Consider the following 26,576-nt stretch of genomic DNA (forward strand, 5'->3'; position numbering starts at 1 on the left):
AATTGCATGCCCTGCGAGAAATGCCCTCACCTCGCAACAGGCGCGAGGTGCAAAGATTGACAGGCCGAATCGCCGCTCTCAACCACTTCATTTCTCGATCTACAGAAAAATGCCTCCCGCTCCATCGACTCTTTAAATGAAATAAAAAGCTCGAATGGGACAAAAAATGCGAAGAAGCGTTCAAAGAATTAAAAACATACTTATCGACACCACCTTTCTCGTAAAACCCGTTGAGGGAGAACCACTCTATCTATATGTCGTTGTATCCCAAGCCGGGGTTAGTGGAGTGCTCGTCAGAGAAGATCAAGGGGACCAACGACCAATATTTAACGTAAATCAATCGTTAGTCGACGCCGAAACACGATATCCCATTATGGAAAAATTAGCCTTGGCTGTCGTTTACGCTGCACGGAAACTTCGACCATACTTCCAATCTTACACCATACTAGTGATGACGACCCAGCTGCTTAGAAGTTTTCTACATAGTCCCAATCAATCGGGGAGATTATTGTCGCTGATTTTCGGACAACTATTTAGGAGCCCAGAGTGGTTAGACCCAAGGCCGGACCAAGTGGTCTCACTCCGGCTCGAGCGTGTCGGACCTGGTATCCTAAGTCGTCCCTTAGCTGTGGGTGAAGCTCACCTTGTCTCGATACCTGAAAAGCAAGAAAGAGATTGTGAACTACAAAGGGGAAACAGGGGGGGTGCCCCTGTTTACCTCTCTGACGCTGAACATTACTGGGATTGAGGTGGAGTATAGAGGTTTTAGGGGTGGTGAGAGGCCAAAGATGAGCGAAACGAGTGAAGTACGAGTTCGACAGCGTTTCGGGACTCAAAATTGGATTCCCCTTTGGGAGAGGGCCGACCTCTCTATTTATGGGCGGCCAAGGGGTGTTTGGGGGACCCCTTGGCCGAGTGAGCATCTTGGGTCGGCCATTGGCCGGCTGAAGGGTTGGGCCGGCCAATGGCCGAGTGAGCATGTTGGGTCGGCCATTGGCCGACTGAAGCTTTGCCTCGGCCAATGGCCGAGTGAACTTGGCCGGCCATTGGCCGGCTGAAGCTTTGCCTCGGCCAATGGCCGAGTGAGACCCTTGGGTTGGCCATTGGCCGACTGAAGCTTTGCCTCGGCCAATGGCCGAGTGAACTGGGCCGGCCATTGGCCGGCTGAAGCTTTGCCTCGGCCAATGGCCAAGTGAGACCCTTGGGTCGGCCATTGGCCGACTGAAGCCTTGCCTCGGCCAATGGCCGAGTGAACTGGGCCGGCTGAAGCTTCTCGACCTACGGATGAAGGCGTGATCGATTCGCACGGCTTTACTGTGCGTGGCTTATTTTCTTGACCTACAAGCAAAGGCGTGACCTTTGAAATCCCATTTGAAACTCGCTGCCTCTCGGCTCACGAGCTGGGCGGCGGGCGCGATGCCACATTTGCGTGGCGAGGTTTCCCGTGGACGCTGGCTAGATCAGATTCGTCCGGCGGATGCAAGCCTTTGAAACCCATTTGAAACTCGCTGCCTTTCGGCTCACGAGCTGGGCGGCGAGCGCGATGCCACATTTGCGTGGCGAGGTTTCCCGTGGACGTTGGTAGACCAGATACGCCCAGCGGACGCAAGCCTTGAACCCATTTGTAACTCGTTGCCTATCGGCTCACAAGCTGGGCGGCGAGCGCGATGCCACATTTGTGTGGCGAGGTTTCCCGTGGACGCTGGCTAGACTAGATACGCCCAGCGGACGCAAGCCTTGAACCCATTTGTAACTCGTTGCCTATCGGCTCACGAGCTGGGCGGCGAGCGCGGACTCAAGACTCAACTCGAGGGCTCATGTAGAGCCTGCACGAGGAATAGTTAGTTGACTTGTGGGCTTGGGACTCAACTCGAGGGCTCTTGTAGAGCCTGCACGAGGAGTTTCGTGAAGAGTCGGCGCGAGGAGTATCGGTCGACTCGCGGACACGGAGCTCGACTCAAGGAATGAACTCATCTCGAGGAAACATGTGAAGAGTCGGAACGAGGAGTATTAGTCGACTCGTGGACTCAAACTCGACTCGAGGACTCACGTAGAGCCTGAACGAGGAGTTTCGTGGAGAGTCGGCGCGAGGAGTATCGGTCGACTCGCGGGCTCGGAGCTCGACTCAAGGAATGAACTCATCTCGAGGAGACATGTGAAGAGTCGGCACGAGGAGTATCAGTCGACTCGTGGACTCGAACTCGACTCGAGGACTCACGTAGAGCCTGCACGAGGAGTTTCATGGATTGTCGGCGCGAGGAGTATTAGTCGACTCGCGGACTCGGAGCTCGACTTGAGGGATGAAATCATCTCGAGGAGATATGTGAAGAGTCTTTCTTTGGGACCTCTGGCCTAACCATCGGCCCCTTGAGACTTTATTATTATTTTTGTTTTTGAGTTGTTGTTGAGTTGTTTTTTATTGAGCATTGATCCCTGTTAGCCCCCTGAGTTTCTTGCGTTTGTGAGACGAAGGCCAAGAAACTCTGGTGTTGGAGGTACACAATAGTGCGTGTCAAAAAGTTGTCATGTGTAGAATAACTCTTTTTTGCAATAAAGGGGGTTGTTACAGGTAGTCATGGCACTTGGCCTTCTTTTGAGGAAAAAGAAAATTACAATTTTGAAATAAAAGCGATCACGAAGCCGATCGAGGCCGGGCGTGAGTTTAATGGCGGAAGCCGTGGTAGTCGTCACGGCGAGTCGTGGGCGCTTGTCTCTCTTTGGGACCTCCGGCCTAACCATCGGCCCCTTGAGACACCTCATTCCATCTGACGAGTCGGGCGCTCGGTCGGGGTTGTCACCTTGCCAACGGATGCGACGAATTCCTTGAGATCCCCACCTCGAATCAGGGAGTCAATTTGCTTCCTAAGTTGGTAGCATTCAGTGGTTGCGTGTCCGTGATCTTGGTGATAGTCGCAGAACCTACTTCGATCTCGCTTCGCGGGGTCCTTTGTGAGTGGAGCGGGGCTTCCAAGCTCATCGCGGCGTAAGCTCAAGATCCGGTCGGGCGTTGTGTTGAGCGAGACAAAGGGTTGCTTCGGGGTTGGAGAAGGGCGGTCATTAGAGACTTGACCCTTCCGGCGCCTTTTCCTTCGTGACTCGGGAGCAACGGCCGGTACCACAAGCGCGGCCGTGCGTTTCTGGTTGGGTGCTCGATTAATGTTGGGTGGTTGCTGCCCCAAGACGATCGCGGTATCACGTTGCGCGTCGAGTTTTTCTCTCAAGTCGAACTCGTGAGCCTCTCTTTGAGAGCTGAGGCGGTCTCTCAAGTCTCCGGAGGCCGTCCCTATCACCCTTGTTAAGGGTGTATCATTCAGGCGACACCTTTGGCGGAGGCCGCGACCATCGACGTTGTCAGCTTCACAAGGGTTTTGGATACGGATGGTGAGCTCGGAGCGTCCCTTTCGGGACCTCGAGACTGAGCGTCGTCGGGTATTGCGCGAGCTTTGATGCCTTGGTGTCCCCTCGAGGGCGCGTGCGCGTGCTCATCAGAAAGTTGACGTCTCGGCGCGGTCGCCCGAGGGTGTCCCCTTGGAAGCGTGCGCGTGCGTCCCCTTTCGTGAACAACGTGGTCGAGGTTGGTCTCGTGGGTGATGTCGTCAACGTCATTGGAGTCAAGGAGGTCGGTGATGAGCGCGCCGGTGACGCTGGGGCGGTCTAGGAGCTCGGCGAGCCTTCGAGCCGTGTCCTCTCGGACTGCGGCCTCGGGGTCATTCGTCGGGTCTCGGGGCTGGCTCTCATTATCATGAGGTTGCCCTTCGAGACCGTGCGTAGAGCTTTGGAGGTCGCGCCTCGAGCTAGTCGCTCGGGCGCCCACTCAGGTGGCGGGGACACGACTCATCTCTCGAGAGTCGTAGAAGTGAGAAGAAGACTGGTAGAGGGGATGTGTCGCCAAGGTCGACAGATCCCCTCCTTCTAGCGCCAAAATATTGTCTCAGTTTTTCGGACAACGATTTAGGAGTCGAAGACGGTTAGACCCAAGGCCGGACCGAGTGGTCTCGCCTCGACTCGAGCGTGTCGGGCTTGGTGTCCCAAGACGTCCCTTGGCTGTAGGTGGTGTTAATCTCGTCCAGGCACCTGAAAAACACGCAGAAAGAGGTGTGAACTACAAAGGGTAAACAGAGGGGGTGCCTCTGTTTACCTCTCCGACGCTCAACATTAGTGGGATTGAGGTGGATTATAGAGGTTTAGAGGTGGTGAGAAGCCAAAGGTGAGCGAAACGAGCGAAGTATGAGTTCGGCAGCGTTTCGGGACTCAAAGTTGGATTACCTGGACCAAGGGAGGGGCCTTGGTATTTATAGACGACCAAGGGGCATTTTAGGCGTCCCCTTGGCCGAAGGCCGGCTCTGGAGGAAGGCCGGCTCTGGAGCAAGGCCGGCCCTGGAGGATGGCCGGTCCTGGAGGAAGGCCGGCTCTGGAGCAAGGCCGGCCCTGGAGGAAGGCCGACTCTGGAGGAAAGCCGGCCCTGGAGGAAGGCCGGCTCTGGAGCAAGGCCGGCCCTGGAGGAAGGGCGGCTCTGGAGCAAGGCCGGCCCTGGAGGAAGGGCGGCTCTGGAGCAAGGCCGGTCCTGGAGGAAACACTCGGCCATTGGCCGAGTTAACTGCATGGCTAGATGACCTTTGGGCCGGCCATGGGCCGGCTGACCTTTGGCCCGGCCGTGGGCCGGCTGACCTTTGGGCCGGCCGTTGGCCGGCAGAGCAGATGGTCGGCCATTGGCCGGCTGACCTTCGGGCCGGTCACGGGCCGGCTGATCCTTGGGCCGGCTGAGCATACGGCCGGCCATTGGCCGGCTGAACCTTGGGCCGGCTATTGGTTTGGGCCGGCCAATGACTGAGGCAAGGTCTCGCCGTCAAAGGCCTCACGCCGGTCTCGCAGGTCGAAGCGATGCCTTCTTCTTCGTCGGTCCGAGACGGGCCGACAACAGTGGGATTGAGGTGGAGTATAGAGGTTTTAGGGGTGGTGAGAGGCCAAACATGAGCGAAACGAGTGAAGTACGAGTTCGACAGCGTTTCGGGACTCAAAATTGGATTCCCCTTTGGGAGAGGGCCGACCTCTCTATTTATGGGCGGCCAAGGGGTGTTTGGGGGACCCCTTGGCCGTGTGAGCATCTTGGGTCGGCCATTGGCCGGCTGAAGGGTTGGGCTGGCCAATGGCCGAGTGAGCATGTTGGGTCGGCCATTGGCCGACTGAAGCTTTGCCTCGGCCAATGGCCGAGTGAACTGGGCCGGCCATTGGCCGGCTGAAGCTTTGCCTCGGCCAATGGCCGAGTGAGACCCTTGGGTCGGCCATTGACCGACTGAAGCTTTGCCTCGGCCAATGGCCGAGTGAACTGGGCCGGCCATTGGCCGGCTGAAGCTTTGCCTCGGCCAATGGCCGAGTGAGACCCTTGGGTCGGCCATTGGCCGACTGAAGCCTTGCCTCGGCCAATGACCGAGTGAACTGGGCCGGCCATTGGCCGGCTGAAGCTTTGACTCGGCCAATGTCCGAGTGAGACCCTTGGGTCGGCCATTGGCCGACTGAAGCTTTGCCTTGGCCAATGGCCGAGTGAACTGGGCCGGCCATTGGCCGGCTGAAGCTTTGACTTGGCCAATGGCCGAGTGAGACCCTTGGGTCGGCCATTGGCCGGCTGACCCTTGGGCCGGCCATGGGCCGGCTGAGCATATGGCCGGCCATTGGCCGGCTGGACCTTGGGCCGGCCAATGGCTGAGGCAAGGTTCCGCCGTCAAAGGCCTCGCGCCGGTCGCGCGGGTCGAAGTGATGTCTTTTTCCTCGTCGGTCCGAGACGGGCCGACAACAGAGATTGATCAAATAGGCTATAGAACTAAGCGAATACAACATCGAGTATCAAATTAGAACATGCGCCAAATCGCAAGTTTTTGTGGATTTCCTGGTCGAACACCCTAGAGAAGATGCCGCCGTGATAGTAATTGAGGAGGCTTGGATATTGAAAGTAGACGGGGCGTCATCAAAACAGGGGGTAGGGGTATGAATCCACCTAACATCCTCATATAGAGAAATAATTGAACAATCATTCGGACTCGACTTCGTCGCATCTAACAACGAAGTCGAGTAAAAAGCGCTAATTGCCGGGTTACGACTAGTTACAACCGTCGGAGAAAAGCAAGTCCAACCTTTCTGCGACTCATAACTCGTAGCAAATCAATAACTCCGGTGAATACGAAATGCAAGACGAGAAAATGGAAGCCTATTTGAAGGTCGTAAAAGACCTCGCGGCGCAGTTCAGACAATTCACTCTGTCACGAATCCCTCGGGGGGAAAATACCTCCGCAGAGGCTCTAGCCACATTAGCATCTACTTTGGATCCAGACCTGAAAAAAAATATACCGGTCGAGGCAATCGAACAACCATCTATAGCCACTACATCACCACTAGTACAGTCTCAACTGAAAATATGGCTAAACGCAAACTCGTACTGAGAAGCGCGACATTTTGCATAATAATTGGAAGCTAATTCAAAAGAAGCTTCACAAGATCGTACCTCAGATGCGGTTAATTGGCCGTGTCCAAGCAAATCCTTGAAGACGTACACGAGGGAAAATGCAGAAGCCATGCAGGTGGAAGAGCACTCGCCATAAAAATAAAACGACAAGGCTACTTCTGGCCTACAATGCTAGCTGATTGTGAGGACACTCGGGTCACTTTGACCGGTGCCAATGACACGCCCCTAACATAAAAAGACCCGCATAACACATGTTCTCCATTTCGGCTCCGTACTCCTTCATGAGGTGGTCTATGGACATTGTTGGACCAATGCCAGCCGCCCCAGGCGGATTAAGATTTCTCTTAATTTTGATAGATTATTTTTCAAAATAGGTTGAAGCAGGCGCCTTTTGTTGTCAATGGTACCCACAAGAAGAGTTATAGTCTTTACTTTTGTACATTTGATGTAATAAAGTCTCTAGAAGACTCTTGCTTGTAATTTCTTATTTATTAATAAAAAGTTGAAAAGTTCATTCATTCTTCCTTGTCTGAAGCTTTATGATAAAACCTTAGTCTTTAGTCCATAAACAAACCTAACAACATATGAAGAGACAAAAGTAGATTTGCATGAACAAACTCTTCATGGTTTCCTTAAAACAATATATTCACAATCTAAAGATCAAAGGACTATTGATCCCAGTACGATTGTTAGGAGAATCTATGATGTCTGGTTATGGACATTGAGAGTTGGAGACTCTATAGTTCTTCTAGGTATCTTCCGAAGTTACTGAATTGACCAGTGCACTTCTAGAGACAAGATAAGAACAAACCATTTAACCTCTTATATGTCAAGGTCACTACGTATGAATTGCATCATGCTTACCTCAATCTCGAAATGAGACATGTCATTTCATAGCTTACGTATTCTTATTTGAGAAAATCAGAGTTCAGATTCATGTGACTTGTTAGCTCCTCATCGATACAGTTTCTCTAACTTATTCACAAGCGACAAAGGAGTTGAGGAAATAACAGCTAGAAGGGTAAAATGGTAATTTTGTAAATCCCAACTAGCTGATGATATTCATGAAGGGTAAATATAGATAATATTCACTGGATCCACTCATCACAATTTAGTTGAATTCTTGAGTAGAAAATAAATTCATTAGAACCGAGAGATTCTCAGTGTCAAGTCTTTAGTGGAGTCAGTTGACATTAAGCTAAACTTGGAAAAGGTTTGTGAACTTTTCAGTCCAACTATTTTAGCTCACGCTTTGTTTATTTGGATCCATGAGGTCAATATCACAAATCATATCGAGTAGGAATAGTTAAACTAGAAGCTAAGTCAAAACAAGAACGAGACAAGTTTTACGAAAATTGTCTAAAGGGTATTTTTGTCTTTTTAGACATAGGACGAAATGAATGTCAATAAATTTTTTGACATTGTCATATGATGACAAATGAAACTGAAAACACTCGTTCATGAAGAGTTTATTGGGCCTTGTGGATTAATTTCATTTCATGGAATTTTACTTGAAAATTCTTAATGGGTTTTTCTTATGTTGTCATGAACAAATGAAGAAAAATCTAGAAACCCATTCTAGAAGTCTTGCACGTCCAACCCTAGGAAAGGAAGGCTGAATTTTGTTCATGTCATAGTGTGAAAGAGAGTTTATTTTGTGCATTAATGTATGAAGATACTTGCTAAAAGAGAAAGAGGAAACAAATTTCCTCTAGGAGGAAAGTATGATGGGCGGCCAAGGCAAGCAAAAGAGGAAACAATTTTTCTTCTAGAAGCCTCATGTCACACGCTCAAATGAGAAAGAGAAAGCGGAAATATATGCTCATGAATATGTGATATTCTATAGAAGAGGAAACTACCATATTGAAGGTAAAACCTCTCCTATAAATAGAGCCCTCATTCTTCTCATTTCATTCATTCCAAAGTTTTAGAGATTGAGAGCTTCTCTCTCCTGCCTGGCCGCCCACTGCTCTATATCTCTAAGTTCTTTTCGTTTTTGTTTTGGCACCTATGTCCACATTTGACCTAGTGTTTTAGGTCTTCGACTTTGAGATTTGTTCTCGATTCGTCGTGTTTAAAAGTGCCCACACACTAATTCCTTTCTTTCTCGAGTGATTCTTGTGATAGAAACTTTCGTGGTTGCTCGAGTTCCCGAGGAAAGAAGAGAGACGTGCTGCGAGGGGAGACAAAAGTTTTAACCTTCCGAAGGCTCATCAACTTTCAAGCTTCTCAAAGGTTAGTAAATTATTTAATGCTCATAATAGTTATTATTTACATGTACTTGCTCTTTGTCTAGGTTAGTTAAATCGTCTTAGTCGTTTAAAAGAAAATTTTTAAATTTCGCCGCTTGCTCGAAGCGTTAAAATTTTTCTTAACCCTAGATCAATTCCAACGAATGATATCAGAGCTATGGTCAAAGATATGCATGTACATGTAATTAAAATTATGAGCTTGAAAATCGTTTTCGAAAGTTTACTAATTTTGTGACAAGTTAGAATTGTTTTCTTAAATTAAAAATCACGTTGATTTTCTATGAGTTTGGGATGTTATTAAAGCACATTATAATTAGTTCTTAAAGTTTTTAATTATTTATAATGAAAAACGTGTCTTTAAAGTTTGAGAAATTTCGGTAAATTTTAATGACTAGTTATCTAGTCTTACTAGTTTCTTTTATTTACTCGTTTCATTTTATGTTTGTTATTATTTTCTTTTATACCATGTTAATAAAACATAAATAAAATATTTAACAAATTCCTAAAACGTTCCGAACTTTAATCATTGTTGTCGGCCCGTCAACGACCGACAGGGGCAAAATAGTCAAAACGCGCCACAATTCAAAGAACCACGAGGAGGCGAGGTGTTGCCGGCCAATCCGGACCATCATAGGCGGAATCCTCGCGACGGCTCCCGGCCGGCCAAGGACCGCATTGCACCTCCCATCCGGTCAACTCCCGGCCGGCCCAAACCTTCAGCCGGCCAATGGCCGATCCAAGGTCAGTCGGAAAATGGCCGGCCCAAGTTCAGCCAGCCAATGGCCGGCCCAAGGTCAGCCAGAAAATTGCCGGACCAAGCTCAGTCGGCCAATGGCCGGCCCAAGTTCAGTCGGCCAATGGCCGGCCCAAGTTCAACCGGCCAATGGCCGGACCAAGTTCAGCTGGCCAATGGCCTGCCCAAAACTTCAGCCGGCCAATGGCCGGCCCAAGTTCAGTCGGCCAATGGCCGGACCAAGCTCAGCCGGCCAATGGCTGGCCCAAGTTCAGCCGGCCAATGTGTTGTCAATGGTGCCCACAAGAAGAGTTGTAGTGTGTATTTATGTACATTTGATTTCATATAGTCTTACGAAGACTCTTGCTTGAAATTGATTATTCAATAATAAATGTTGAAACGTTCATTCAATCTTCCTTATCTGAAGCTTTATGATAAAACATTAGTCTTAAGTCCATAAACAAACTAAACAACTTACGAAGAGACAAATGTAGATTTGCATGAACAAACTCTTCGTAGTTTGCTTAAAACGATATATTCGCAATCTAAGGGTCAAAGGACTATTGACCTCAGTATAGTTGTTAGAAGAATCTATGATGTCTGGTTATGAAGCATTGAGAGTTGGAGACTCTATAGTTCTTCTAGGTATCTTCCGAAGGTACTGAATTGACCAGTGCACTTCTAGAGACAAGATAAGAACAAACCATTTAACCTCTTATGTCTCGAAGTCACTATGTATGAATTGCATCGTGCTTACCTTAATCATGAAATGAGACATGTCATTTCACACATTAGTATTCTCATTTGAGAAAGTCAGAGTTCGGACTCACTATGTGATTCCGAACAGGGCCTATTGGTGAAGTACTAAGTTGTGAGAATGTCATGAGTAACTTTGTGAAGTTCTCATAGATATGGAATTCATGTACAAGATTGCTGAAATGCAATGTATATCACCTCATGCTTTGTTCCTTGGAGTGTGAATAAATGAACTGGCCAGTGTCCAAATTGAGTCTTGACTCTTTTGGATGAAACAATGTGACTTGTTAGCTCCTCGTCAATACATTGTTTCTAACTTATTCACAAGCGACAAAGGAGTTGAAGAAATAACAGCTAGAAGGGTAAAATGGTAATTTTGTAAATCCCGACTAGCTGATGATATTCATGAAGGGTAAACACAGATAATATTCAGTGGATCCGCTCATCATAATTAGGTTGAATTCTTGAGTAGAAAATAAATTCATTTGAACCGAGAGATTTTCAGTGTCAACTCTTTAGTGGAGTCAGTTGACATTAAGCTAAACTTGGAAAAGGTTTGTGAACTTTTGAGTCCAAGTGTTTAGCTCAAGCTTTGTTCATTTGGGTCCATGAGGTCACTGTCACGAATCACATCGATTAGGAATAGTTAAACTGGAAGCTAAGTCAAAACAATAACGAAAATTGTCGAAAGGGTAATTTTGTCTTTTTGGACATGGAATGAAATGAATGTCAATAAATTTTTTGACAATGTCATATGATGACATATTATATCACACGGCCATAACATGTTTATTGGGCCTTGTGAATTAATTTCATTTCATAGAATTTTACTAGAAAATTCTTAATGGGCTTTTCTTATGTTGTCATGAACAATTAAAAAAACCTAGAAAGCCTTTCTAGAAGGCTTTTGGCCGTCCAACCCAAGTGAATGGGAGACCAAATTTCGTGCAGCCCTTAGTGTGAAAGAGAGTTTATTTTGTACATTAATGTATGAAGATACTTGCTAAAAGAAAAAGAGGAAACAAATTTCCTCTAGGAGAGTATGACATGGGCGGCCAAGGCAAGCAAAATAGGAAACAAATTTGCTTCTAGATGGCAAGGCTTACACGCCCAAAATGAAAAAAGGAAATAAGGATTATTTCCTCATGAATATGTGATATTCTGAAGAAGAGGAAACTACCTTATTGAAGGTAAAGCCTCTCCTATAAATAGGAGCCTTATTCTTCTCATTTCATTCATTCCACATAAGTTAGAGATTGAGAGTCTCTCTCTCTAGAACTTGTGGCCGCCCCTCTCCTCTCTCTCTCTAGTCAATTTCGTTTTATTGTTTTGGCACCTAGGTCCTCATTTGACCTAGAGTTTAGCTCTGCGACTTCAAGACTCGTTCTTAAGTCGTAGTGTTTACAAGTGCCCACTCACTGATTCCTTTATTTCGAGTGATTTAGTGATAGAAACTTTCATGGTTGCTCGAGGTGCCGAGGAAAGAAAGAGAGGCGTGCTGCGAGGGGAGACGAGCATTGCAAACTTTCCAAAAGCTTCTCAAAGTTCAAGCTTCAAGAAAGGTTAGTAAACTTCTTAGCTCATAATAGTTTTTATTTATATGTACTTGCTCTTTGTCTAGGTTAGTAAAAAACTGTTTTTACTTGTAAAAGAAAATTTTTAAAATTCTGCCGCTTTCCGAAGCGTTAATTATTTTCTTAAACCCTAGATCGATTCCAACACAATGGCCGACCCAAACCTTCAGCCGGCCAATGGCCGGCCCAAACCTTCAGCCGGCCAATGGCCGGCCGAAGTTCAGCCGGCCAATGGCCGGACCAAGTTCAGCCGGCCAATGGCCAGCCCAAGTTTAGCCGGCCAATGGCCGGCGCAAACCTTCTGCCAGGCAATGGCCGACCGAAACCTTCAGCCGGCCAATGGCCGACCCAAAAACTAACTCGGCCAAGGGGTCCCCAACACACCCCTTGGTCGCCTGTATATATGGAGGTGCGTCAACCCCCGAAAGGTAACACATTTTTTAGTCCCGAAACGTTGCCGAACTCATAATTCGCTCGTTTCGCTCATCTTTGGCCTCTAAACACTTAAACCCTCAGTATTCCACCTCAATCCTATTAATGTTGAGCGTCGGAGAGGTAAACAGAGGCAACCCCTCTGTTTCCCCTTTGTAGTTCACACCTATTTTCTTACTTTTTCAGGTGTTTGGATGAGATAGACATCACCAACAACTAAGGGACGACTTGGGATACCAAGTCCGACACGCTCGAGCCCGAACGCGATCACTTGGTCCGGCCTTGGGTCGAACCGTTTGGGGCTCCTAAATCGTTGTTCGAAAACGAGCGACAACATTTTGGCGCTAGAATGAGGGGCTCTCCCTCCCAACTTTTCTTCTCGCATTCTGCAAGACTCTCGAGAGATGAGTCAACTGCCGGCCACCTCCGCGGGCACCCGAGCGGCTAGCTCGAGGTACGGCCTCTAGAACCTGGCGCACCATCTAGGAGGGCAACCTCGTGACAACGAGAGCCAGCCCCAAGACCCGGCAAATGACTCCGAGGCCACGCTCCGTGAGGACACGGCTCGGAGGCTCGCCGAGCTCCTAGACCGCCCCGGCGTCGACGGCGTGCTTATCGCCGACCTCCTCGGCTACGGCGTCAAGGATCACGTTAACCACGACCAGAGAGACCCCAACAATGTGGCAAGATCAAAAATCGACGAGGCCAACCTCGACCGCGCTATTCACGAAAGTGAATGCGCACACACGCCTTCGAGGACACTCCCTCAGGAAACCACAACGAGACATCAATCGTCGAATGAACAAACACGTGCGCCCTCGAGGGGACACCCTCGAGAAACAACATCAAGACAAAGATCGAGCAATATTCAAGGACGCTCAATCTCAAGGTCCCGAAAGGGACGCTCCAAGCTCACCATATGCATCCAAAACCCTCATAGAGACGACGACGTCGATGATTGCCGCCTCCGTCAAGGGCTTCGCCTGAATGACATACCCTTGCCAAGGGTGATAGGAACGGCCAGCGGAGACTTGAGAGACCGCCTCTATTCGGCCAGCGAAGACTTGAGAGACCGTCTCAATTCTCGAATGGAATCTCATGGGAGCGACTTGAGGGATAAACTCAACGCCCGGCGTGAGATCGCGAGAGAGGTCATCTTGGGACACCAACCACCCAACGTTGCTAACCGCGCATCCAACAAGAAGCGCGCCACCACACTTGTGGCACCGGCCGTCGGTCCCGACTCACGAAGGAAAAGGCGAAGAAATGGCCAGGCCCCTAATGACTGTCCTTCTCCGACCCCGATGCAATCCTTCGTCCCTCTCAACACAACAACCGACCGGATCCTTAGCTTACACAAAGAGAAGCTAGGATCTCCGCCTCCGATGAAGAGTGACCCCACAACGCGGGATAGGAGCAAGCGGTGCGAATATCACCAAGACCACGGACACGTGACAACTGAATGCTACCAACTTAGGAAGCAAATTGACTCCCTGATTCGAGGCGGGTATCTCGAGGAGTTCGTGGCATGCGCTAGCAAGGTGACAACCCCAACTGAGCTCCCGACTCGTCAAAGGAAATAGAACGTAATCATCGCTACAACAAGCCCCACGACGGGCAACGTCTCAGAAACCTCGAGCATGAGAGAAGTGAGACGATGAGCGCGGTTCTTCAACTAAAGAGCAGGCTCCCACCACTTGCGGCCACAACTGGCACGGCTATCGCCATTAAATTCATACATGAACTTACCCGACTCCAAGTTCGTTTCATTTCAAACATGTAATTCTCTTTTTCCAGAGAAGGCCAAGTGCCATGGCAAGCTGTAACAACCTCCTTATTACAATAAAAAGTTGCGCTACATTTTGTGACATATTATTGTATATCCCTTACACGAGAGTTTCCTGGTTTTCGTCTCACAAACACAAGAAACTCGGGGGGCTAATGGGGAACAATACTCAATGAAACCCTCAAAAGTAAAAAAAAAATATAATAATAAAAGTATAATGAAGTCTCAGGGGGCCGATGGTTAGGCCGGAGGTCCGAAGAGAGACAATCTACACATGACTCCTCGAGTTGAGTTCGCTCCTCGAGTTGAGTCCCGAGTCCACGAGTCGACTGATAAGTCCTCGTGTCGGCTCTACACATGACTCCTCGAGTTGAGTTCGCTCCTCGAGTTGAGTCTCGAGTCCACGAGTCGGATGATAAGTCCTCGTGTCGACTCTACGGATGACTCCTCGAGTTGAGTTCACTCCCCGAGTTGAGTCCCGAGTCCACGAGTCGACCGATAAGTCCCCGGGCTGACTCTTCACGTGACTCCTTGAGTTAAGTTCACTCCTCGAGTTGAGTTCCGAGTCCGGGAGTCTACTACTAAGCCCTCATGCTGACTCTTCACATGACTCCTCGAGTTGAGTTCACTCCTCGAGTTGAGCGTCGAGTCCACGAGTCGACTGCTAAGCCCTCGTGCTAACTCTTCACATGACTCCTCGATTTGAGTTCACTCCTCGAGTTGAGCTCCAAGACCACGAGTCGACTGCTAAAACCACATACCGACTCTTCACATGACTCCACGAGTTGAGTCCCGAGTCCACGAGTCGACTGATAAGTCCTCGTGTCGACTCTACGCATGACTCCTCGAGTTGAGTCCTGCGTCCACGAGTCGACCGATAAGTCCTCGTGCCGACGCTTCACATGACTCCTCGAGTTGAGTTCACTCCTCGAGTTGAGCTCCAAGTCCACGAGTCGACTGCTAAGTCCTCGTGCTGACTCCTCACATGACTCCTCGAGTTGAGTTAACTCATCGACTTGAGCTACGAGTCCACGAGTCGACTGCTAAGCCCTCGTGTTGACTCTTCACATGACTCCTCGAGTTGAGTTCACGCCTCGAGTTGAGCTTCGAGTCCACGAGTCGACTGCTAAGCCCTCGTCTTTACTCTTCACATGAGTCCTCGAGTTGGGTTCACTCCTCGAGTTAAGCTCCAAGTCCACGAGTCGACTGCTAAGTCCTCGTGCTGACTCTTCACATGACTCCTCGAGTTGAGTGCACTCCTCGAGTTGAGCTTCGAGTCCACGAGTTGACTGCTTAGCCCTCGTGTTGACTCTTCACATGACTCCTCGAGTTGAGCTTCGAGTCCACGAGTCGACTGCTAAGCCCTAGTGCTGACTCTTCACATGACTCCTCGAGTTGAGTTCACTCCTCGAGTTGAGCTCCAAGTCCACGAGTCGACTGCTAAGTCCTCGTGCTGACTCTTCACATGACTCCTCGAGTTGAGTGCACTCCTCGAGTTGAGCTTCGAGTCCACGAGTCGACTGCTAAGCCCTCGTGTTGACTCTTCACATGACTCCTCGAGTTGAGTTCACTCCTCGAGTTGAGCTTCGAGTCCACGAGTCGACTGCTAAGCCCTCGTGCTGACTCTTCACATGACTCCTCGAGTTGAGTTCACTCCTCGAGATGAGCTCCAAGTCCACGAGTCGACTGCTAAGTCCTCGTGCTTACTCTTCACATGACTCCTCGAGTTGAGTTCACTCCTCGAGTTGAGCTTCGAGTCCACGAGTCGACTGCTAAGCCCTCGTGTTGACTCTTCACATGACTCCTCGAGTTGAGTTCACTCCTCGAGTTGAGCTCCGTGTCCACGAGTCAACTGCTGTGCCGACTCTTCGCATGACTCCTCGAGTTGAGCTCCAAGTGCACGAGTCGACTGCTAAGTCCTCGTGTTGACTCTTCACATGACTCCTCGAGATGAGTTCACTCCTCGAGTTGAGCTCCAAGTCCATGACTCAACTGCTAAGTCCTCGTGCTGACTCTTCACATGACTCCTCGAGTTGAGCTTCAAGTCCATGAGTCGACTGCTAAGTCCTCGTGCTGACTCTTCATGTGATTCCTCGAGTTGAGTTCACTCCTCGAGTTGAGCGTCGAGTCCATGAGTCGACTGCTAACTCCTCGTGCTGACTCTTCACATGACTCCTCGAGTTGAACTGACTCCTCGAGTTGAGTTCCGAGTCAACGAGTCAACTGATAAGTCCTCGCACCGACTCTACACATGACTTCTCGGGTTGAGTCCACTCCTTGAGTTGAGTATTGAGTCCATGACTCGACTGATAAGTCCTCGTGCCGACTCTACACACGGCTCCGCGAGTCGGGTTCACTCCTTGAGTTACGTCACAAACCCACGAGTCGACTTACGAATCCTCGTGTCAAACACACGACTTCTTGACTCACCGATCGACGATAGACTCACAAGTCTCGATGACAAACCTACATGCTCTCGTGCAAGCAACAGGAAAAATCGTCCCTAACGACGTGCTTTAGTCGCCCCTAACGGTGCACCAAAATTCACTCTACAACGCTCTCGTCAGAGAAAGAATGGGCCAATTGAGTCCCCAAACGTGACACACGCGCCATGGCGCCACGCTCACAAGGGAACAAGACTCGGCCTGAGAGACTCAACCCGAAAATGCGACCAGTGCACTAAGGTGCCACACTCGCCGAGGGATCAAGTCTACACCTAACCCCGTCTATCACATGACACGCGCACCCAAGGGTGCCACGCTCATAGGGTGGTATGGTCACGCTCGCCTCCCAGCTCGTGCGCCGATAGGCAGCTAGTCACATATGGGTTTCAAAGGCATGCGCCCGCCGGACGAAATTGGTCTAGCCAGCGTCCATAGAAAACCTTGTCATAGAAATGTGGCGCCAAGGCCCCCCGAGGGTTAAGCTGTGCAAATCGATCACGCCTTCATTGGTAGGTCGAGAAAATAAGCCGCGCGCAACAAAGCCGTGCAAATCGATCGCGCATTCATTGGTAGGTCGAGAAAATAAGCCACGCACAACGAAGCCGTGCAAATCGATCACGCCTTCATTGGTAAATCGAGAAAATAAGCCGCGCACCACCAATAAAGCCGTGCAAATCGATTACGCCTTCATTGGTAAGTCGAGAAAATAAGCCGCGCACCACCAACAAAGCCGTGCAAATCGATTACGCCTTCATTGGTAAGTCGAGAAAATAAGCCACGCACCTCCGAGACGTGGAAATCGATTGCGCCTTCATTGGTGAATCTAGAAAATAAGCCGAGCACTGCCAAGCCGCGCAAATCGATTACGCCCTAGTCGGCAAATCGAGAAAAAAAGACGCGCGCTGACGAAACCGTGCGAATCGACAACGATAGTATGTCGAGGACATAAGATGTGTAAAGCCGTCCCTCACGACGCAATAAAGCCATCCCTCACAACGCACAAAAGCCGTCCCTCGCGACGCACAAAAGCAGTCCCTCGTGACACACAAAAGCCGTCCCTCACGACGCACAAAAGCCATCCCTCAGGACGCATAAAAGCCGTCCCTCGCGACTCGTGTTGTCGGTCCATCTCGGACCGACGGGGACTAAGGCGTCACTTCGACCCACGCGACCGGTGCAAGGCCTCGGGCGGCGAAACCTTGCCTCGGCCTTTGGCCTGTCCGAACCAATGGCCAGGCCAAGGGTTAGCCGGCCAGCGGCCGGCCGTATGCTTGACCGGCCTATCGCCGGCCCAAAGGTCAGTCGGCCAGTGGCCGACCATATGCTCAGCCGGCCAATGACCGGCCATATGCTCAGCCGGCCCATGGCCGGCCGACCCACGTCCAAGGATGGCTCTCCAAGGCCGGCCCTCCAAGGCCGGCCCTCCTCCAAGGCCGGCACTCCAAGGCCGGCCCTCCTCCAAGGACGGCACTCCAAGGCCGGCCCTCCTCCAAGGCCGGCTCTTCAAGGCCGGCACTCCAAGGCCGGCACACCAAGGCGGGCCCTCCTCCAAGGCCGGCACTCCAAGGCCGGCCCTCCTCCAAGGCCGGCTCTCCAAGGCCGGCCCTCCTCCAAGGCCGGCTCTCCAAGGCCGGCGCTCCAAGGCCGGCCCTCCTCCAAGGCCGGCGCTCCAAGGCAAGCCCTCCTCCAAGGCCGGCACTCCAAGGCCGGCCCTCCTCCAAGGCCGGCTCTCCAAGGCCGGCCCTCCTCCATGGCCGGCTCTCCTGGGCCGGCCATGGCCTCCATGGCCGAGTCAGAGCCGGCCATGGCCTCCACGGCCGAGTCGGAGCCGGCCATGGCCGAGTCAGAGCCGGCCATGGCCGGGTCAGAGGCGGCCTTCGACCAAGGGGATGCCCAAAATGCCCCTTGGTCGCCTATAAATACCAAGGCACCCCCTTTGGTCCAGGTAATCCATTCTTGATTACTGAAACGCTGCCGAACTCGTACCTCGCTCGTTTCTCTCAAGCTTTGGCCTCTAAACACCTAAACCCTCAACATCCACCTCAATCCCACTAATGTTGAGCGTCGGAGAGGTAAATAGAGGCACCCCGTCTATTTCCCCTTTGTAGTTCACGTGTTCCTGTTTGCTTTTCAGGTACCTGGACGAGATAACCACCACTGACAGCTATGGGACGACTTGAGATATCAAGTCCGACACGCTCGAGTCGAGACGAGACCACTTGGTCCGGCCTTGGGTCTAACCGTCTTTGGCTCCTAAATAGTTGTCCGAAAAACTGCGACAACATTTTGGCGCTAGAAGGAGGGGATCTCTCGACCTTGGCAACACATCCCCTCTACCAGTCTTCTTCTCACTTCTACGACTCTCGAGAGATGAGTCGTAGCCCCGCCACCTCCGTGGGCGCCCGAGCGACTAGCTCGAGGCGCGACCGCCAAAGCTCCGCGCACCGTCTCGAAGGGCAACCTCGTGATAACGAGAGCCAGCCCCGAGACCTGGCGAATGACCCCGAGGCCGCAGTCCGAGAGGACACGGCTCGAAGACTCGCCGAGCTCCTAGACCGCCCCGGCGTCACCGGCGCGCTCATTGCCGACCTCCTCGACTCCAACAATGTCGATGACATCAACCACGAGACCAACCTCGACCACGCTATTCACGAAAGTGGACACACGCGCACGCCTCCAAGGGGACACCCTCGGGCGGCTGCATCGAAACATCAACTTTCTGAGGAGCACGCGCACGCGCCCTCGAGGGGACACCCTCGGGCGACCATGTCAAGGCTCCAAAGCTCATGCAATACCCGAGAACGCTCGATCTCGAGGTCCCGAAAGGGACGCTCCAAGCTCTCCATCCGCGTCCAAAACCCTCGTGAAGGTGACAACGTCGATGGTCGCGGCCTCCATCAAGGGCGTCGCCTGAATGACGCACCCTTAACAAGGGTGATAGGGACAGCCTCCGGAGACTTGAGAGACCGCCTCAACTCTCAAAGAGAGAATCACGAGTTCGATTTGAGAGAAAAACTCAACGCTCAACGTGAGACCGCGATCGTCTTGGGGCAGCAACCACCCAACACTGATCAAGCACCCAACCAAAAGCGCGCAGCCACGCTTGTGATGCCGGCCGTTGGTCCCGAGTCACGAAGGAAAAGGCGTCGGAAGAGTCAAGTCCCTAACGACCACCCTTCTCCAGCCCCGAAGCGATCCTTCGTCCCGCTCAATACCACGCCCGACAGGATCCTGCGCTTACGCCGCGATGAGCTGGGAAGCCCCGCTCCACTCACAAAGGACCCCGCGAAGCGAGATCGAAGTCGGTTCTGCGAATACCACAGAGATCACGGGCACGCGACGATCGAATGCAAGCAGCTTAATAAGCGAATTGATTCCCTAATTCGAGATGGAGATTTCAAGGAATTCGTCGCGTCTGCTAGCATGCCATGAGTATCGCTACTTCGACCCTTAAACTCACGACCGAGCTCGATCGACCTCGTGATTGCTTTCATTTCAAAAATGTAATTATCTTTTTTTCATAAAAGAAGGCCAAGTGCCATGACAAATTGTAACGACCCCCTTATTGCAATAAAGAGTTATTTCACACATGAAAAAGTGTAACGCACACTATTGTATACCTCTAATACGAGAGTTTCTTGGCCTTCGTCTCACAAACGCAAGAAACTCGGGGGGCTAACAGGGATCAATGCTCAATCAAAAACAACTCAACAACAACTCAAAAAAAAAAAGGTATAATAATAATAATAAAGTCTCATGGGGCCGATGGTTAGGCCGGAGGCCCCAAAGAAAGACTTTTCACGTAACTCCTCGAGATGACTTCATTCCTCGAGTCGAGTTCGAATCCACGAGTCGACCGATACTCCTCGTGCCGATTCATCACGTAGCTCCTCGTGCAGGCTTTACATGAGTCCTCGAGTTGAGCCCGAGTCCACGAGTCGACCGATACTCGTCGTGTCGATTCATCACGTAGCTCCTCGTGCAGGCTTTACATGAGTCCTCGAGTTGAGCCCGAGTCCACGAGTCGACTGATACTCCTCGTGCCGATTCTCATGAATTTTCGGGATATCGAACTCATCAGCTCGCCTCGCCTGGCCGAGCCCGCCAACTCGTCGCCTCGCCCTGGCCGAGCTCATCAGCTCGCCTCGCCCTGGCCGAGCTCAGCAGCTCGCCTCGCCTGGCCGAGCTCAGCAGCTCGCCTCGCCTGGCCGAGCTCATTAGCTCGCCTCCCCTGGCCGAGCTCATCTGCTCGCCTCGCCTGGCCGAGCTCATCAGCTCGCCTCGCCCTGGCCGAGCTCATCAGCTCGCCTCGCCTGGCCGAGCTCAGCAGCTCGCCTCGCCTGGCCGAGCTCATCAGCTCGCCTCGCCTGGCCGAGCTCAGCAGCTCGCCTCGCCTGGCCGAGCTCAGCAGCTCGCCTCGCCTGGCCGAGCTCGTCAGCTCGCCTGGTTGATTTCGCCTGGCCGAGCTCGTCAACTCGCCTGGTTGATTTCGCCTGGCCAAGCTCGTCTGGTCGAGCTCGTCACCTCGTCTGGTTGAGTTCGTTGCCTCGCCTGGTCGAGCTCGGCACTTCGTCTACACGAGCTGGAGCGACTTCGTCGCTTCGTCCAAACGTCTTTGGATTCGGTTCATCAGTTCGCCCAACCGTGTTGGGCCAACTCTCTCAAAAATGAAAAACAGATAAAAGCATAATAAAGTCTCAAGGGGCCTGTGGTTAGGCCGGAGGTCCCAAAGAGAGACAACCTGCACGTAATTCCTCGAGACGAGCTCGTTCTTCGAGTTGAGTTTGAGTCCACGAGTCGACTAATACTTCTCGTGCCGACTCTTCACATATCTCCTCGAGACGAGTTCATTCCTCGAGTCGAGTTTGAGTCCACGAGTCGACTAATACTCCTCGTGCCGACTCTTCACATATCTCCTCAAGACGAGTTCATTCCTCGAGTCGAGTTTGAGTCCACGAGTCGACTAATACTCCTCGTGCCGACTCTTCACATATCTCCTCGAGACGAGTTCATTCCTCGAGTCGAGTTTGAGTCCACGAGTCGACTAATACTCTTCGTGCCGACTCTTCACATTTCTCCTCGAGACGAGTTCATTCCTCGAGTCGAGTTTGAGTCCACGAGTCGACTAATACTCCTCGTGCCGACTCTTCACATGTCTCCTCGAGATGGATTCATTCCTCGAGTCAAGACTCCGAGTCCGCGAGTCGACCGATGCTCCTCGCGCCGACTTTTCACGAAACTCCTCGTGCAGGCTCTACGAGAGTCCTCGAGTTGAGCCCGAGTCCACAAGCCACCTAACCACTCCTCGTGCAGGCTCAACAAGAGCCCTCGAGTTGAGTCCCATGTCCATAAGTCAACTAACTATTCCTCGTGCAGGCTCTACATGAGCCCTCGAGTTGAGTCTTCAGTTCGCGCTCGCCGCCCAGCTCGTGGGCCGATAGGCAACGAGTTACAAATGGGTTCAAGGTCTGCGTCCGCAGGGCGTATCTGGTCTAGCCAGCGTCCACGGGAAACCTCGCCACACAAATGTGGCATCGCGCTCGCCGCCCAGCTCGTGGGCCGATAGGCAACGAGTTACAAATGGATTCAAGGTCTGCGTCCGTAGGGCGTATCTGGTCTAGCCAGTGTCCACGGGAAACCTCGCCACACAAATGTGGCATCGCGCTCGCCGCCCAGCTCGTCAGCCGATAGGCAACGAGTTACAAATGGGTTCAAGGTCTACGTCCGCAGGGCGTATCTGGTCTAGCCAGCGTCCACGGGAAACCTCGCCACGCAAATGTGGCATCGCGCGCGCCGCCCAGCTCGTCGGACGATAGGCAACGAGTTACAAATGGGTTCAAGGTCTGCGTCCGCAGGGCGTATCTGGTCTAGCCAGCGTCCACGGGAAACCTCGCCACGCAAATGTGGCATCGCGCTCGCCGCCCAGCTCGTGGGCCGATAGGCAGCGAGTTACAAATGGGTTCAAGGTCTGCGTCCGCAGGGCATATCTAGTCTAGCCAGCGTCCACGGGAAACCTCGCCACGCAAAACTGGCATCGCGCTCGCCGCCCAGCTCGTCGGCCGATAGGCAAAGAGTTACAAATGGGTTCAAGGTCTGCGTCAATACAACAAAGACGCGCAAATCGGTTATGCCTTTGTTGGCAAATCGAGAAAACAAGACGCGCACAACAAAATAAAGACGTGCTAATCGATTATGCCTTCGGTGGCAAATCGAGAACATAAGACGCGCACAATACAACAAAGACGCGCAAATCGATTATGCCTTCGTTGGCAAATCGAGAAAACAAGACGCGCACAAGACAATAAAGACGTGCAAATCGGTTATGCCTTCGTCGGCAAGTCGAGAAAATAAGACGCGTACGACACAATAAAGCCGTGCTAATCAATCACGCCCTCATTGGAAGATCGAGAAAATAAGCCACGCACAATCGACCCGAAACCATAGGCCGTCCCTCGCGACGCGCGAAGGCCATTCCTCATGACGCGAACCCGAGAGCGTTCATCCCGCATCCGTATAAAGAGTAGATTTTGAGTTTCCACTCGATCTACGCTCGACCGGAAACTCGGGGGGCTAATGTTGTCGGTCCGTCTCGGACCGACGGGGACTAAGGCGTCACTTCGACCCACGCGACAGGTGCAAGGCCTCGGGCGGCGAAACCTTGCCTCGGCCTTTGGCCGGCCCGAACCAATGGCCGGGCCAAGGGTTAGCCGGCCAGCGGCCGGCCGTATGCTTGACTGGCCTATCGCCGGCCCAAAGGTTAGTCGGCCAGTGGCCGGCCATATGCTCAGCCGGCCAATGACAGGCCATATGCTCAGCCGGCCCATGGCCGGCCGACCCACGTCCAAGGACGGCTCTCCAAGGCCGGCCCTCCTCCAAGGCCGGCACTCCAAGGCCGGCCCTCCTCCAAGGACGGCACTCCAAGGCCAGCCCTCCTCCAAGGCCGGCTCTCCAAGGCCGGCACTCCAAGGCCGGCACACCAAGGCCGGCCCTCCTCCAAGACCGGCACTCCAAGGCCGGCTCTCCAAGGCCGGCCCTCCTCCAAGGCCGGCTCTCCAAGGCCGGCGCTCCAAGGCCGGCCCACCTCCAAGGTCGGCGCTCCAAGGCCGGCCCTCCTCCAAGGCCGGCTCTCCAGGGCCGGCCAAGGCCTCCATGGCCGAGTCAGAGCCGGCCATGGCCTCCATGGCCGAGTCAGAGCCGGCCATGGCCGAGTCAGAGCCGGCCATGGCCTCCACGGCCGAGTCGGAGCCGGCCATGGCCGAGTCAGAGCCGGCCATGGCCGGGTCAGAGGCGGCCTTCGACCAAGGGGATGCCCAAAATGCCCCTTGGTCGCCTATAAATACAAGGCACCCCCTTTTGTCCAGGTAATCCATTCTTGAGTACTGAAACGCTGCCGAACTCGTACCTCGCTTGTTTCTCTCAAGCTTTGGCCTCTAAACACCTAAACCCTCTACATCCACCTCAATCCCACTAATGTTGAGCGTCGGAGAGGTAAATAGAGGCACCCCCTCTATTTCCCCTTTGTAGTTCACGTGTTCCTGCTTGCTTTTCAGGTACCTGGACGAGATAACCACCACTGACAGCTAAAGGACGACTTGAGATATCAAGTCCGACACGCTCGAGTCGAGACGAGACCACTTGGTCCGGCCTTGGGTCTAACCGTCTTTGGCTCCTAAATAGTTGTCCGAAAAACTGCGACAACAACTCGCAAAAGCCGTCCCTCGTGACGCACAAAATCCGTCCCTCGAGACGTACAAACGTCATCCGTCGTGACGCAGAAAAGCCGTCCCTCATGATGCGCTTTAGCCGCTCTACGACGCACTCGCAAACTCGGGGGGCTAATGTTGTCGGCCCGTCAACGACCGACAGGGGCAAAGCAGTCAAAACGCGCCACAATTCAAAGAACCACGAGGAGGCGAGGTGTTGCCGGCCAATCCGGACCAACATAGGTGGAACCGTCGCGACGGCTCCCGGCCGGTCAAGGACCGCACTGCACCTCCCGACCGGCCAAGTCCAGTCCGGCCGACTCCCGGCCGGCCAAGCCCCGTCCGGTCGACTCTCGGCCGGCAGTCTCCCGGCCACTGGCCAGCCCAAACCTTCAGCCGGCCAATGGCCGGCCCAAGGTGAGCCGGTAAATGGCTGGCCCAAGTTCTGCCAGCCAATGGCCGGACCAAGCTCAGCCGGCCAATGGCCGGCCCTAACCTTTAGCCGGTCCAAGTTCAATCGGCCAATGGCCAGCCCAACTTCAGCCGGCCAATGGCCGGACCAAGTTCATCCGGCCAATGGCCGGCCCAAACCTTCAGCCGGCCAATTGCCGGCCCAAGTTCAGCCGGCCAATGGCCGGACCAAGCTCAGCCGGCCAATGGCCGGCCAAAACCTTCAGCCGGCCAATGGCCGGCCCAAGTTAAGCCGGCCAATGGAGGCGTCTATAGCCTACATCTCTTGGATGTCTTATGGCGCACCGCGTAGGTGTCTTTAGCCTGCATCTCTTGGATGTCCTATGGCGCTCCGCTAAGACGTCTTAAGCCTGCATCTCTTGGATGTCTTATGGCGTGCCGCGGATGTTGGAATCGATCTAGGGTTTAAGAAAATAATTAACGCTTCGGAAAGCGGCGGAATTTTAAAAATTTTCTTTTACAAGTAAAACCAGTTTTTACTAACCCAGACAAAAGAGCAAGTACACGTAATTAAAAACTATTATGAGCTAAGAAGTTTACTAACCTTTCTTGAAGCTTGATCTTTGAGAAGCTCTTAGAAAGTTGCAACGCTCGTCTCCCCTCGCAGCACGTCCCTCTTTCTTTCCTCGGCACCTCGAGCAACCACGAAAGTTTCTATCACTAAATCACTAGAGAGAAAAGGAGTTAGTGAGTGGGCACTTTTAAACACTACGACTTAAGAACGAGTCTTGAAGTCGCAGAGCTAAACTCTAGGTCAAATGAGGACCTAGGTGCCAAAACAAAATCGGAAATAAACTAGAGAGAGAGAGAGAGGAGTTCGGCCACAATGTCTAGAGAGAGAGTCTCTCAATCTCTAACTTGTGTGGAATGAGAAAACAATGAGAATGAGAGCCCTATTTATAGGAGAAGGGTTGGCCTTAGAAAAAGAAGTTTCCTCTTTTTTCCAAGCATTCATGAGCAATACCTTATTGCCCAATTTCTCCTATATGCGCCCAAGTCTCTCAATTCCTTTAAGGGATTTGTTTCCTAATTTGTTTTCTCTTCTTTGGCCGAATTCCCTTAAGCATCATTATGCAAATTTGTTTCCTCTTTTTCTTTTGGCAAGTATCTTGATACATTTATGCACAAAATAATCTCTCCTATTTCTCTATAGGGTAGGCGCCCAAATGGTGTCTAGAAAGGCCTTCTAGAAGCTTTTCTATTTGTTCATGACAACATGAAAAAGGCCCATTAAGAATTTTCAATAAAATTCTTATGAAATGAAATTAATCCACAAGGCCCAATAAATCTAATTTTGGCCGAGTTATACTTGTCATCAAATGACCTTGTCAAAAAATTTATTGACATTCATTTCATCTTATGTCTCAAAAGACAAAAATACCCTTTTGACAATATTCGTTCTTGTTTTGACTTAGCTTCCAATTTAACTATTCCTACTCGATGTGATTCGTGACAGTGACCTTATGGACCCAAATGAACAAAGCTTGAGCTAAACACTTGGACTCAAAAGTTCACAAACCTTTTCCAAGTTTAGCTTAATGCCAACTGACTCCACTAAAGAGTTGACACTGAAAATCTCTCGGTTCAAATGAATTTATTTTCTACTCAAGAATTCAACCTAATTATGATGAGCGGATCCACTGAATATTATCTATGTTTACCCTTCATGAATGTCATCAGCTAGTCGGGATTTACTAAATTACCATTTTACCCTTCTAGCTGTTATTTCCTCAACTCCTTTGTCGCTTGTGAATAAGTTAGAAACAATGTATTGACGAGGAGCTAACAAGTCACATTGTTTCATCCAAAAGAGTCAGGACTCAATTTGGACACTGGCCAGTTCATTTATTCACACTCCAAGGAACAAAGCATGAGGTGACATACATTGCATTTCAGCAATCTTGTACATGAATTCCATATCTATGAGAACTTCACAAAGTTACTCATGACATTCTCACAACTTAGTAC

This window comes from Urtica dioica, chromosome 2 (assembly GCF_054948205.1).
Source record: "Urtica dioica subsp. dioica isolate 48M chromosome 2, U.dioica_male_clone48M_v1_H2, whole genome shotgun sequence".
Classification (NCBI taxonomy): domain Eukaryota; kingdom Viridiplantae; phylum Streptophyta; class Magnoliopsida; order Rosales; family Urticaceae; genus Urtica; species Urtica dioica.